Here is a 9,628-nt window from a genome sequence, read left to right on the forward strand (position 1 = left end):
AAAGAAACTAATTGAAAATTAAAAGGAATTAATCCTAAAAACTAAATTTAAGAACTAGATCTAACTCCTAATTAAAATCTAAGTATCATTATTTTTAAAGTGTTTTATTAAAGAAAATAAAACACATTTTTTATGCATTAAAAATGTGTAACAAGAGATTAAAATGTAGAAAAAAAAGTATAAATCAAAAAATTAAAAAAACAAAAAAAGAATAAAAAGAAAATAAATATTGCAGGGGGTGTAAGGCAACTATAGAGTGTGTGGCATGGCAATGTGGCATTGGGCTTATGTTCAGCAAGCCCAATGTCTTATTGTTGTAGTGTCTAGTTCAGAACAGGGGTACCTAAGTAGTCTGGGGTGTACGCTATGAAAATTATGGGTCTAAATAACCACCAGGCCCACACGAATGCCAAAGGAAATATGGAGAGAGTACTCAGCAACAGTTCATTCTCAATATTTCATGTTCCCATGTCTTTCTCTTTCTCTATCTCAAAAAAGTCTCAAAGGAGCTGCTTGCTCCATCGCACGGGAGACGGCAGAGTCAGTACAAAACACAAAAAACCATCATCATACTACTCTTCTCACCTTCCTCTCTCTCTCTCTCGCTCTAACATCAGTTTTCCCCTAACTCACGCAAAATTTCTTCAAATCGTAAATTAAACCAAGAACCCTAGAATGTGAAAACTAAAGTTAAATGAGGTCAAAGAGGAATCAGAGCCTGATAACTTAGATCTTTGATTCCTCGCTCCTGAAGCTACATTATGGTGCCAAAAAGTAAGCTAACAAGGGAAGAATTGGAAAGTGTCACCAACCTGCAAGATAAAGACTTGTCTTGGAAGGTGTTGAAGCTTGAAGATGATGAAGATGAAGAAAACCAGAGGATCCTCAATGTAGTAAGCAATTTGAACTCTTCTATGGAAGTGTAATCTTCTTCTCCTTCTTCGTGCATATCCTATAGGATTGCTAAACTTCTTGTTGTTGTTGAATTCATGCGTGAGAGTGAGTAGAGTAGAGAGTATTCGAAGAGAACTGAAAGAGTATTCAGAGAGAATTGAAAGAATGTTCTCTGCAGAAATTGATTTTTTTATGGAATTATGATTGTTAATGAATGAATGTGAGGATGAAGAGTTAATAAGAGTGAGGCTTGCAACTGAATGGGGCAGGTTTGTTACAAGTTAGGGCACACATTACAGTTAAATGATTTTCATGATGAAGTTAGTTAGAAATTCCTAACTCTGTTAGTTTCTGTTAGAATCAGCTATTTGTTTTGATCTGAACTTGAAGCTTAGTATGCTGGTTAGTGAATGGTAATTGAAACTAAGTGAAATTGTTTTGGAAAATTAGAATGCAACGTTAGTTAAAGTTAGTTTGATGATAAGCATTAGCTAATTAGTTAGTTAATGAATGTTAGTGATTGAATTGCTTTGTTAGTAGTAATTTCAAAAGCTAGTTAGTGAGTGGAAGTTAGTTATTGAATGCTAACTTTGTTAAGTTATGTTATAAGCTGTTAGTTGAAGTGTTAGTTATGAGTAACGTAGTTGTTATGTTATGAATTGTTGTGTTAGTGTTGAAAATTAATGAATTAGTTATGAGTTAGTTGTTAGTGGTGACTTGAATTAACTTGAACTGTTGCTAGCATATGTTAAACTGTTAGTTAACTTGAATGTTAATTGATGAATGAATCGTGTTAATGCTTATGTGCAGACCTAGTGTACTTCTGTTAGTTGTAACTAGAATAATTATTATTCTAAAACTCAATGAATGTTATGACCTGAGCTGGATAGGAGTTGAAGTAGAGCTATGAAAACTAGCTAGTTAGCTCATGAATAGTTAGTGTGAACTAAGTTAGTTAATTGTTAGAGTTGTTTGTGGACTGTTAGAAGAATGTTAGTGAGTTAGTGATGCTTTGAAATCAGTTCAATGTCCATTGAATTGCTATGGAGTATAGTTGATTTATTGAAATTAGTTTAATGTGAAATGTTAGTGAATTGATATTGCTTATGAAATTGAACTGTCATTCTTAGTGAAATTGGTTGTTAATAGAAGTAGGATGAATTAGGATAGTTATATGGCCTGCTGAATGTGGTGGATTAGACGAATTGATTATGGAACTGTTATGGTATGTGTTAATGTGTTTGTCGAGTTGATGTGTGATTTTGAGCTGTGAAAAGTTGATATATCGTAGGTGTAACCGGTTAACCACTTTGGTTAACCGATTACCAACATGATATTTGGTTTTTTCTGTTATGGGGCTGCGTTGGTATTGAACTACCATAGCACTACTGAGAGGGCTGCTATGGCATTGTTAGTTAGAAAAAGAACAAATAGTGAGTTAATTGTGTTTGATGATTTGAAATTACCTTTTAGAATTTACACTATTAGAAATTGTGAAAGTTAGGGACTTTGTTAATTTAAATTGTTAAATGCATATTGGCACTGTCAGGTTAGAGAATTAATTCAAACTGAAACATGTTATGGCATTTGCATGGAATTAGATAGAGGACTATTAGGCTGTGTTCATATTGATTGACTTGTTAGTGACTATGGGAACTCTCATGGAATGAACAATTTAGAATGAGCTTAATACTAGTGTTGAGCTGATTTTAGAGTGCTTTTTGATTATTGAAGTGACTGTTAGTGATGTTAATTGTAGTAGTTATATGATTAGAATTTGGAGTTTATGGACATTTGTTAGAAAGTTAGGATTGATGATTGGTCATATTCGTGTTTTGGTTTGTATGGCTTGAGTATCATAAATTGTAATGATTGGTCTTGATTGTGATAATGTGCATATTTATGAGTGTTGATCATGTATGTTGGTGTGCTTTTGCAGGGCAGATGTGCATATGGTAGTAATAGACTAGGCTTTGCATGGAATAACATCAAGGCGTCAAGATTTAGCATGGCATGAAAGAGACTTATCATGGCATAATGCCCATGAAAAGGTTTTGGAGCACAACTTGAATAAATTCGAGGACTTCATGAAGGATCAAGAGAAAAGTAGGTTTAGAGGATGTTTAGGATAATTAGTTGACTTTGGTCAACTGCTTGACCAAAAAGCCAAAAGTTTACCAAAAGTCAAATGTAGGTTAAAAGATGTAATTTTTTTTGTGTAATTTGATTATTGACTCCTTTTGTAATGAAATTGATGTTTTTGAAATGGAAAATGGCATTTTGAATGAACTGTGTGTCTTGTATCTTAAGAAAGATGGTTTCCCTCCAAGATTGAAATTGTTTGCATATTTGAATTTGAATGAATCTTGAATCAGATGAAACTTGGTCTTGAATTGCCATATCTCGAATAAAAAACCAATAGCCAATGAACTAAATTGTGAAAGGGTCAAAAAGAAGTTGGTCAACAAGAGTCAACCTCCCATGGTTGGCTTTGACCAAAGTCAAACTTGCAAGTAACATCAAAATTCAATGCCATGACATAATTCAACATAACTATAGACCATAAACCAAAGATTAAGGTTCCACAAAGATTCTAGTCCAAGATATGAACATCCCAAGTCAGTGTAGCATAATTCCATAAGTTTGATTCCTAAGTATGCCATAAAAGAACCCTAGCCCATGGAGTTTGATAGGTTAATTGTCACAATTCAAACATTTGTGCCATAAATAACAAAAGCTTTGAATCAATGATACTTATTTAAAAATGATAGTGTAAATGAATGATCTGAATGAATATAGCATGAGTATATATATGGACTAAGGATCAAAGGGTCAGATGAAATGAAAAAAGGTATGGTAAATTTTGGGGTATGACATCTGCCCCTATTTAATCATCTTGGACCTGAATGTATGAATGGCGATAGCTTTTCGGGCATTCAAGGTAGAAGATGATTAAATACATGAATATTCCAAAATCTGTCCATTGAGAATGAAGTGATTGTAATGTGAGGAAGGTAAGTATATTATTCGGAATTTGTTATGGATATTGAATGACATATAGGCTTTTGTAGGTTTATCTGTTGGGAATTAACTGAAATACTTTGTTAGGGAAATAGATCAGTCGCAACATAGATGTTTGTTATGCATGATGTATGCAATGTGCCATGTATGTAGTGTATATACTAAATTCATACGAAGATTATATATGTTATGCAACAATGTGGATTATTAGGTGGAAGGAGTGACTGGTATTGACAGAGGTAGACTCTGGTTCTGGTTTTTGGTATGTTGGTGACTTTGATTCTCCGACACTGAATAACTTAATCGAGGATCTTGGAAGTTGATTAAGAGAGTTTCAGGAGGCCATTGTTGTTGGAGGTTTCAACTCGACCCTTTCTTAAAGAGATGTCTAATAAAAGGAAGGTTGTCATCAACTTGTTGGTTGGAAGTGATACACTTGTTGGAAACAAATCATCAACCCAGAGGTCTGAAAAAAAGGCCAATAACCTAAAGGTTGGAAAAAAGATCAACAACCATGGAGGTTGGAAAAAAGATCAACAACCCGAAGGTTGGAAAAGATTATCAACCCGAAGGTTGGAAAAAAGGTCAACAACCCGAAGGTTGGAAAAATATCACCATTCCAAAGGTTGGAAAAAGGATCATCATCCATGGAGATTGGAAAAAGGTCAACAACCTGAAGATCGGAAAAAGATCAACAACCCGGAGGTTGGAAAGAGATCAACAACCCGAAGGTTGGAAAAAGATCAATAACCCAGAGGTTGGAAAAAGATCATTAACACAGAGGTTGAAAAAAGGTCAACAACCCAGAGGTTGGAAAAAGATCATCAACCATAACATTTTCATTCATGTAACATCACAAAGCCCAACCCACAACACAAAATATAACAAAATATCCAGAATATAAAATATGAATGCAATAAAGATGCAATAAATTAAAGTAACTAAAGCAATAAAGATAAACACCCAAAAAAACAAATAAAACAAACAAAACTAGGTCTGACTTAATTAGGGAATCCATAGCAGAGTCGTCATCTCGCTGGGGAGTCCCAACAAGCAATCCCTGACAGAGTCACCAACTGCCGTGTCACGAAAAATACCCGAGCGCATCGCAGGCTCGAAGATATAACATAGTCACCACCGAACTTTATTAATTCCCGAAGGAAAGGGAAAATATTGATAAAACTCAGGGGAAGAGAAACAGGGTAAGGAAGTCGGTTATGCAAGGGGAAGGTATTAGCACCTCTCACATTTGTTGTACTAAACGAGAACCATTTTGATTGTTCTTTGCGCGAATGAGAGTTATCATCTTAAGGTTACTTACAAATGAATAAAATGGGAAAAATAAGTTTAGTAATTAATGTACTCACCAAGGATTCGAATCTTCGTGTCTACGTATCTCATAGTGCGATGAGAAAATCAGAGTTATGTAGTTCATGATAGAAAATACGGATGCGTTGGCTATTTTTAGGAAACGGTTATAAGCGTATCCTAGAAGTGTGTAGACATTAGCTGATTTCGATCCTTGTTCGGATGCTCTAAGTTTTTAGTATGATAGCTAACGAACGAATTATAACAGTTCTTCTATGAAAAGAAAAGAGTTTTGAAAAAAGGTTTGTATGGTGAAAAGAAAAATAAAGAGTTGCTTGAATTGAAAAGAGTTGTGAAATAGGGAAAGTGTTGTGAATGTGTTATTTGTACCAAGATTGTGTTGTTTGAACCTATAGAGCAGGTGTATCTGAACCAAAGAGTGTGGCATTTAACCAATAGATGGTGATTAGCCAATACAGAGTTATAGGTTTTGCCCAGATCTGAAGATCAAGACCTAAAAAAGGGTGTTTGCCTAAGCATTGGGCCTGACAAGGCAAACATGTAATAAGGGTTTGTCTAAGCACTAGGTCTGACAATAAAAACATGCATGAAAAGGGTTTGTTTAAGCATTGGGTCTGACAAGACAAACGTGAAATAAAAGGGTTTGTCTAAGTATTGGGTCTGGTAAGACAAACATGAAAGCAAAGGGGGTATGCCTAAGCACTAGGACTGACAAGGCAGACATGCAAGAGGTGGATTTCCTAAGCACTGGGTATGACAAGGAAAGCATGCAAGATGAGGGTTTTCCTGAGCATTGGGTATGACAAGGTGAACATGCATGCAAAGGGTTTTAATCGTAAGAAGATGATTAACCCAAAGAGAGGAGTATGGTTCAGAGATGGGTGTTTAACCATGAGAAGGTGATTAACCCAAAGAGAGGGGTTTGGTTCAACCACAAGTAACCAAAGAGAATTGTGTTTGGTCCAAAGAGACAAGTATTGTTGATGTTAATTGTTGCAGTGTTGTTTGCGGGGGAGAAGACTTGACAAACATTTGACTTGAATTGAAATAAAGTCTATGAATGAAGGTGAAAACTTTGAACAACTGAGTCAGGCGTCCCGTATTCAAAGATATTCAAAATGAGGATAGAGATAGTCCCTCCCATTCCTTCTCCACTACTTAAGGCTCGTGGCACACAATTCGCATCATAACTGACAAGTGTTGAAAGAATAATCTTTTTATTGTGCTTGAAGGATGAAGCAATGTTCCAGTCTTGAATGTCTTGAGTATGAAGTCTTGACTTGAATATGACTTGAGTGGTACAGTGCAGTGCGGGTACAAAGGTCTAATCTCATCAAGTGATCAAGAGGCTTATGATCACTTGATTGGATAGGGGAAGTAGACAAGTTATGAACAAGTGATTAATTGATCAAAGATGACTTTGATTAACCAATCAATCAGGGACAAAGATCATGCTAAAGGCATTACAAGCACAAGGACTTTATTTGATCAAGAACCAAGATAAGTATACACCCTAATTCTAAAGAAACTAATTGGAAATTAAATGGAATTAATCCTAAAAACTAAATATAAGAACTAGATCTAATTCCTAATTAAAATCTAAAGTATCATTATTTTTAAAGTGTTTTATTAACGAAAATGAAACGCATTTTTATGCATTAAAAATGTGTAACAAAAGACTAAAATGAAGAAAAAAGTATAGCCAAAAAAATTAAAAAAATAAAATAAAAATAAAAAGAAAAAATATATTACAGGGGGTGCAATACAGCTATAGAGCGTGTGGCCTGACAATGCGTTGGGCTTATGTTGAGCAAGCCCAATGTGTTATTCTTGTAGTGTCTAATTCAAAAAAGGAGTGCCTAAGTAGTATAGGGGTGTACGCAGTGAAAATTATGGACCTAAATGCTCAGGCCCACACGGATGTTAAAGGAAGTGTGGAGGGAGTACCCATAAACAATTCATTCTCAATATTTTATGTTTCCTTGCCTTTCTATCTCTCAAAACAATCTCACCGGAGGCAGCGGAGTTAGTCTAAAACACCAAAAACCATCATCATACTACTCTTCCTGACTTCCTCTCTCTCGCTCTAATTTCATTTTGGCCTAAACTCATGCAAAATTGCTTCAAATCGTAAATCAAACCAAGAAGCCTAGATTGTGAAAACTAAAATTAAATGAGGTCAAAGAGGAATCAGAGCCTGATACGTTAGGGCTTTGATTCCTTGCTCCTGAAGCTACATTGTGGTGTCAAAAAGAAAGCAAACAATGGAAGAATTGGAAAGTTCCCCCGACCTGTAAGACATAGACTTGTCTTGGAAGGTGTTGAAGCTTGAAGATGAATAAAATCAGAGGCTCCTCAGTATGGTAAGCAATTCAAACTCTTCTATGGTAGTGTAATCTTCTTCTCCTTCTTCGTGTGTAGTCTGTAGGATTGAGAAACATCTTGTTTTTTATTGAATTTATGCGTGAGAGTGAGTAAATTAGAGAGGATTCAGAGAGAATTGAAGGAGTGTTCAGAGAGAATTGAAAGAATGTTCTCTGCAAAAGTTGATTTTTTTGTAGAATTATGATGTTGATGAATGAAGGTGAGGATGAAAAGTTATTAAGAGTGAGGCTTGCATCTGAATCAGGAAAGTTATGGGGGGCGGGGGTTGTTACAAGTTAGGGAACATGTTATAGTTAAATGATTTTCATGAAGAAGTTAGTTAAAATTCGTAACTCTGTTAGTTTTTGTTAGAATCAGTTATTTGTTTGAATCTGAACTTGAAGCTTAGTATGCTAGTTAGTGAATGGTAATTGATGTTGTACCCCTAAATTTTCCCTCCCCTTTCTCACCTATGCATCCAATCACTTGATCAGGAGATGACTTGCATACATAACTCATCCACATGCATCATTCCTCATGGATTCATAAGAAACTTGAGCCCATAGTGCTAGAGTTTACATAGACATCAAAGTCCAAGGGCATGGTCTAATCATATCATCAGCATACGGAATGTGAAACCCTAATGAGGGTGATGAAAGTTTGATTTCAACAAAGGTGTGGCCAGACAGTCTAGGGGCCTTCAGAGCCCTAATTCCTCAAGGCATGACTTCATGGGGCTTCACCCAGGCCTGATCTTGGTATTCAAAGCCCTAATCAGAAGATGGGAATTAGATGAACTTGGTGGCCTCATTGTGTGCTCACGATCCTTCAATCTTTACCCTTTGTCATTTTTTGCTTGGGCCTAACCCTTCCTGGAGTATTGGTCATGATCCCAAGTCAATGATTCTATCCATATGGTTGGGGATATGCCTTTGGTCCTGATCATCTGAATATCCAAATTCCTTGTGTTTCAAGCCATTTGTTGGTCATGCCATTGGTACATGGACACTATGTCAAAACCTTAATCTTATGGTCTCACTTGATGGCTTTGTTCATGTACATTATCAGTCAAGTTATTTTTCAAAAGTCCAAGTCATAAAATAAAACAATTTGGAAACCAATTTCTACCCATGGGTTAATCCATTTCAGTCCATTTCATGTCATTTTAAATTATTCCATGTGATTCAACATAAGAAAATACAAGAATTGACATTTTTAACCAATTGTTGACTTTGGTCAACAGTTGTCTTTTTGGTCAACTTTGACCAAAGTCAACCCAAAATCCATAAACCCTAAATTCCATCACGATCACCAATACATTGTCCGTTTACAAAGAAAATACAAAGAAATTTGAATTTTTGACCTTTTGTTGACTTTGGTCAACAGTTGACTTTTTGGTGAACTTTGACCAAAGTCAACCTCCCCATTCTTGGTCATCCAAAACCTAATCTAGCCTTTTGCCTTGATTCTTGATCCAATTTCCATGTTTGGTTGTGTGCTCCCTTGGTTGCTTCATTTCCAAGTAAGTGGTCTCATGATTCAACCTCATATTTTGGCTTGTCAAATCTTGGTCTTGGTCTGCCCCAAACCAAATCCTAATGGCTCTAGCACAGCACAACCTAACACAGTGTGATCCATCCTTCATCACTTAACTCAAGGGCAACATGGAAAGCTACACTGGAGAGCATACATTCACTACATGATAACCTTGAGCCTTGTCATAAACTTGCAAGCAGAAACGTGCCAAACCAGTCAACCAACCCAGACCTGCAGAATGCATTGCAAGTAACTGCACTAACATGGCTAAAACAAATCACAACAGGGCAACAGGCTGCAACCAGGGCCAAGCATACACCATGCGCATAATGGGAGGTTTCAACATAGTATGAACCTGAGGCATGTCATGACATTAATCTAGCAGTAAGCATCTCAACAGCAATGCACCACCAAAGCAGAACCACCCATGTTGCAGCATCTGAGTCAAGTGGCAGAGAACACAAGTTAGCAGCTTACAATGCTA

General features: G+C 36.1%; 1 long non-coding RNA gene across 1 annotated transcript; it reads left to right on the forward strand.

Moving 5' to 3' along the window:
• The first annotated feature begins 427 nt into the window (after positions 1–427).
• LOC127074092 (uncharacterized) lies at positions 428–3,183 on the forward strand. The gene is made up of 2 exons (XR_007785923.1): positions 428–893; positions 2,834–3,183. It is a non-coding gene; the product is annotated as an uncharacterized LOC127074092 (long non-coding RNA).
• The last annotated feature ends 6,445 nt before the right edge of the window (positions 3,184–9,628 follow it).

Source organism: Lathyrus oleraceus, chromosome 4 (genome assembly GCF_024323335.1).
Source record: "Lathyrus oleraceus cultivar Zhongwan6 chromosome 4, CAAS_Psat_ZW6_1.0, whole genome shotgun sequence".
NCBI classification, from domain to species: Eukaryota; Viridiplantae; Streptophyta; class Magnoliopsida; order Fabales; family Fabaceae; genus Lathyrus; species Lathyrus oleraceus.